Genomic DNA, 6,000 nt, shown 5'->3' on the forward strand with positions numbered 1-6,000 from the left:
TATAAATATTTGGAGTCCAATAATGACCATGAAACCATTGTCAATTGTCAGGAAAAACCCATATGGTTCACTAATGTCATTTAGGGAAGGAAACTACCTTCCTTAACTGTTCCAGCCTACATGTAACTCCAGACCCACACCAATGCTGTTGACAATTCCCAGCCGTCTGGACAATGGTCAATGGGTAATAAGTGTTGGCCTTGCCATTGAAGTTCACATCCTGGGAATGAATAAAAGAAAAGTCTCCTATCTCCCAATCATTAACCCAGACCTCTAGATTACTGGCCTGTTGACATTCGTGACTTTGCCACCCTAACTCCCACACCATAGCTCCTTATTCATACCCCTCAGCTTCAAAATCATCGTCTTTTGGTATCCTTCTCCAACTTAAATGATGCAGGGGTGACCTACCACCAACATGGGCAATGCAGCCTTGTCAAACCTAACACACTCTACGCAGAGGCTGTTGGGAAGCTGGAACACACTGTCTGTAAATTTGGTAGAAATCCTCATAAGCATTTCGATGCACCACCTTTGTGATGCCAAGGCAGACAAGGCTATGGGCCAAGTGCTGGAAAACAGGATTAGAATAGTTGGGTGATTGTTTTTGACAACGCAATGGATAAAAGTTTTTCTGGAACAAAAACAAAGTTGCTGGAAAAGATCAGCAGGTCTGGCAGCATCTGTGGAGGAGAAAACAGAGTTAATGTTTCGGGTCTGGTGACCCTTCCTCAGAACTCAAAGGCTTTTCTGTGCTGTAGACTTCTATGGCTGGGCTAATGCAGCAGCACTGGGGTTTGAAGCACTCTGAAGCATCACCAACTTGTGGTGCACTGACACTGCCTAATCATTGAACATGCCCAGGATTTCAGATGCTTTTTCTTGTCACCGCAATGTTTCTGGGAGTGGGTGTGAGGGGATTAGTGAGGGAGCAATACACTTTGCACTACATTCCTGCACAGCAGCCCACAGAATGTGTACCAAGCTGGCCAAAAATCATTTAGTATCCATTACCAACAATTACATAGCTTATCTTACTACAGCACACATAAGATCTCAAGGCTTAGGAGCAGAAGTTGGCAATTCTGCCCATCGAGCCTGCTCCAACATTCATTGAGATCATGGTTAATCTGATAATCCCCATCTCCACCTTCCTGCCCTGTCCCCATTACCCTTGATTCCCCTCACTGTTTAAAATTTTGTGTATCTCAGCCTTGGATATGCTTAACGGCCCAGCCTTGACGGACCTAAATGGCAGAGAATTCCACGGATCCACCCCATTCTGAAAGAAGAAATTTCTCCTCATCTCTACCTGAAACATGCGACTCCTTATCCTGAGATTATGTCCCCTGGACCTAAACTTCCCCACAAGCGGAAACAACCATACCACATCTACCATCTCATTATTCTACATACTCAACGCCTCTCATTCTTCTATATTTCACCAAGTAAAGGTCAATCCCCTCAACCTCTGCTCAAAAGACAGTGAACCTTCTCTGGACTGCCTCCAATACCTTAGATGAGGGATCCAAAACTGTTCACAGTATTCCAGCAGTGGCCTGACCAGTGCCTTGTGCAGAGTTGGTGAAACGTCCCTCATGCCCTGGAGGATTTTAAAAACCTAGAAAACTTTAGCAGAGCCTCCACGCAATGAGGCCATTTAGCACACCATGCCTGCGCCAGCTCTTCAAAAGAGCAGACCAATTAAATCCACTTGCCCCAGAGCCCTGCAAGGATTTATTCAGTCCTTAATATGATTAATCAGTCTCCACTATCTCTTTACCCCAGATCACAACGCCCTGTTTTGGGCATAAATTCTCCACAGTGCCCCTCTTGTTCATTTCCAAATGATCTTAAATGATTATAGGTATTAAACATTCAACCATTCCACTGATTAGAATTCCAAACAATCACCAGATAATCCCTAGGGAATCAGATCCACAAATCCATGTCACTGGAGCTCACTTGATCATTTATTTATGTGAACTCTGACCTGGCCAAGCATTTATAAGTTCCCTTTCATTTAAACCATAATTCGAACAGTTGTGGCTGGAAGCTGACCCGACATGAATAAAGAAATAATTGACTTTTGACGGTATCAGAATCCTGCAACAAAGCCCCTCACCCAGTGTGCAGTGGGCTTGTTGGAGTGAGGCCTTGAAATTGCCCAGAATTTAACTCAATGGAATTGAAGAATCGCAATTAATTCTGCTGCAGCAAAGCGAATCTAGGAGCCCAGAAAATAGATCCAAAGATCTGCATGTTAGGTGGATTGGCCATGCTAAATTGCTCGTAGTGTTCAGTGGTCTGTGGGTTATAGGGGGATGGGTCTGGGTGGGATGCTCCAAGGAGCAGTGTAGACTTGTTGGGCCGAAGGGCCTGTTTCCACAGTGTAGGGGATCTAATCTAACCTAATTTCTTTGAAAAGCAAAGCCTCAAAATTTAAAGACGGGTTGAAAAAGTCTAGACTTTCATTGGAAACAATGTGGAAATATTTCAGCGAGGATGAACAGCTTTTTTGAAAAGAACATTATCGCTTCCCCTTAACAACCATCCAGCTGACATTTATTGTTTGATCTGAAGGGAAAGGGCAAATATTTAATTTCTTACCTGCTGCAGAGTATATCTCTCCAGACCTCAGAAACCAGTCGCACCCTGGATCAAGAGCTGGTGTTGCTACTCTGTACTGAAACTACACTGAAAATGGAAGCTTTGTCCAATGACGCTGCAGCACTCAGTTCTTTCGAAAGATACAGGCAAACTTCCAGATGGGAAAAGCACTTATTAAAATTCTCGTTGTGTTTGTGGAGCCATCTATTACATTGGGGAAAAGCCCGGTCACTTTTTTATTTGAGATGGAGGGTGGCGATTCATATTGCTAAAGTAGAACTATTCCAGCCTATTCACACACTGCCAGGACCAATGAGAGCCAATGTTATGATTTCCATTAATGCGAGAGAAAGGAATAACAGAGAGTGTTGAAATAACAAACTGTACAAATTGCTGTCGATTGCTACAAGGAAGGTTTTCAAAATTAAAGCTAATTAGTTGAGAGCAGAGAAGAAAGCAGGAGGTCAACATGAGCAGGTAGATACACAAAATTAAAATTGTTAAGTTTCATTGGAATAATGCACTAGAAATCCAAGCTACGCTATTCCCAGAGTTGTCATAAAATGTAAAGGTTTTTATTAAAAATAAATATATTCCAGCTACTGGAAAACAATAGTGAGCCCTCGACAGATAAATCTGCTGGTTAAAACTCTCACCTCCTTACTATCTCCCCCTACAGACAGAAATGAGCAGATACCAGAAAACATTGGTTCTATGGATGGGGGAAAAGATTGGGAAGGCAGCCCAGTGGTCCCTCTTCACAGGATTTGCTGAACTGATTCTTTTGGCTTGTCAGGGTTTGCTGATAGACAATTTCTCTCTAGTGCAAGTGTTTTCCTTACATCTTTACAGCAACCAGTCCCTAAATTATAAAATCTATGACTTATTTGTTGAAAGCAACAGCTTATAGCAGTTGGTGAAGGAAAATGGCTTTCTTCAGTCTTTACTTGTTTTACTACAGCAGGAGAAAGGACACCACCTCCCCTTCTGGATGGAATTTGTTTTATCATTCACAGCACAAAAGTATTCATCCACCTAGGAGCCAATCACATAGTTGTCGGCAGGCAGAAAGCCTTTGTCATCACCATACCACAGACCAATCAGCTACTTGTTGCTGACAAATCTCACTTTTTAATGCTCCCTGGTGCCATTTGCCAGCAACTATTATATCTTCACTGGTTGAATAAGCAACAGTGTAAGCAGCACTTACAATAAAATTGCCTTTAAAAAGTGCAGATATCCCTTCCACAATCCTCGGTTATTAAAACAATCCTTTTTTTTCCCTATTTCAGTCCACAATCAAAAAGACAGGTAAAGAAAGGGTAGAGTCTCCACATGCCTGCAGCCTTATAAGATAAAACATTAGACAGAAACAGTACATAGGGATATAACACTGTCGGGATATAGTTGCAACAAGAAAAATGGCAGCAAATTAAGAATAGAAATTTTTAAGGCAATAGAGGTAACAGGAAGAAGACACTGAGGACAATAGAGTAGAAACTGAGCAAAAGGTTATAGCTTGTAAGGCCAAAAGGAAAAGATTGAAGAAAATAAGCAAGAAGGCTTGCATTTATGTAGCACCTTCAGGATCTCAGGACAGCCCAAAATGTTTTACAGAACTCAAGTACTTTTGTTGTTTAGTCAGTGTTTTAATAAAGCACACATAGCAACCAATTCATTCTCAACAAATTTCTACAAACACCAATAAGATGAAACACCATTTTAAATATGTGCTTCATCTCTAGATGTGTGGTAGACAACAAAACACAAGAAACACACCCATTCATTCCCATCGCATTGTGTAAACCTTTAACTTCCTCCAATATTCTACAGTCGGTACCATACACATACCATTACCCAATCTGTTCCAGCAATGTGAACAGCCCTGAAACTAAATGGTTGAAATAAAAGACTCCACGTGATTAGTCTCATATCTTGAGTCATAAACTTTTCAATGTAGGCCAGTGCACTGTGATTAGTGCTTCCTTGTCAGAGGCCTTTTCCTAATCAACCTGTTCTGACGTGTCATGACATAACTCTGGGGCAGGTGGGACTTGAACCTGAGAGTAAGAACTCAGGAACCCCCAACTGGAAAGGAACATTGTTTATTGTCGATCACCAAATAGTAGGACTGCTCATGGTGTACAAAGGCTACTCCCAGTCTGGGACATAATGACCAGTCAATCTGTTTCTCAGTGGAGAAAACAAGGTGTAGAGCTGGATGAACACAGCAGGCCAAGCAGCATCAGAGGAGCAGGAAAGCTGATGTTTCGGGCTTCTGAAGAAGGGTCTAGGCCCGAAACGTCAGCTTTCCTGCTGCTCGGGTACTGCTTGGCCTGCTGTGTTCATCCAGCTCCACACCTTGTTATCTCGGATTCTCCAGCATCTGCAGTTCCTACTATCTCTGTTTCTCAGTGGGTTAGGTGATAAATGTTGGCCAGGATACCAGGGACAGATCCCCTCCCCAACATCCAATAACACCAGAGCAGACAGAGTCTTCGTTTTGCATTTCGGTTGAAGATAGCACCTTTGACAATGCAGCCCTCTATAAGCACACTGAGAACATTAGTCTAGATATTGTTCTTAAGGTTCAGGAGTAGAATTTGAACACACAATCTCCTGACTGTCACACGCAATGATTATGCATAGCTTTATTTTTAATTCATTGATGGATGTGGTTGTTGTTGGCTGGGCCAACGTTTATTGCCTGTCCCGAGATGTCCTCGAGAAGGTGGTGGGATCTCCTGTCTTGAATCCAGGCAGTCCATTGCTGTAGGTAGATCCACATTGACAATGGGGAGGGAATACCAGAATTTTGATTTTGACCCACTGACACTGAACGAATGGCCGTGATTAATTTCCCAGTCAGGATGGAGGGTGGCTTGGAGGAGAACTTGGTCATAGGTTTGGAAAGTGCTGTCTGAGGAACTTTGGTGAATTTCTGCCGTGCATCTTGTATATGGTACGCACTGCTGCTACTGAGCCTCGGTGATGGGGGGAGTGGATGTTTGTGGATGTGATGCCAATCAAGCGGGTTGCTTTGTCCTGGATGGTGTTGAGCTTCTTGAGTGTTATTGGAGCTGCACCCATCCAGGCAAGTGGGGAGTATTGCACCACGGGTGACACGGTGGCTCAATGGTTAGCACTGCTGCGTCACAGCACCAGAGACCTAGGTTCAATTCCGGCCTTGGGCAACTGTCTGTGTGGAGTTTGCACACTCTCCCTGTGTCTGCGTGGCTTTCTTCCAGGTGTTCTGGTTTCCTCCCACAGTCCAAAGATGTGCAGGCTGGGTGGATTGGCTGTGCTAAATTGCCCGTAGTGTTCAGGGATCAGTAGATTAGGTGGGTAAAAGGGGAATGGATCTGGGTGAGATGCACCCAGGATTGGAGT

The 6,000-nt window shown here is 43.4% G+C and overlaps 1 protein-coding gene across 2 annotated transcripts in view; it reads right to left on the bottom strand.

Annotated features, from left to right (window-relative positions):
* Positions 1–2,831, bottom strand: part of LOC125451886 (matrilin-2-like) — a 29,715-nt gene extending 26,884 nt beyond the window's left edge. For both annotated transcript variants that reach the window (XM_048529611.2, XM_048529610.2), the window contains exon 1: positions 2,611–2,831. The gene's annotated coding sequence lies outside the window, so the exon portion shown is untranslated. The remainder of the gene's footprint in view (positions 1–2,610) is intronic.
* Positions 2,832–6,000: the final 3,169 nt, after the last annotated feature.

The sequence above is a fragment of the Stegostoma tigrinum genome, chromosome 5 (genome assembly GCF_030684315.1).
Source record: "Stegostoma tigrinum isolate sSteTig4 chromosome 5, sSteTig4.hap1, whole genome shotgun sequence".
Classification (NCBI taxonomy): domain Eukaryota; kingdom Metazoa; phylum Chordata; class Chondrichthyes; order Orectolobiformes; family Stegostomatidae; genus Stegostoma; species Stegostoma tigrinum.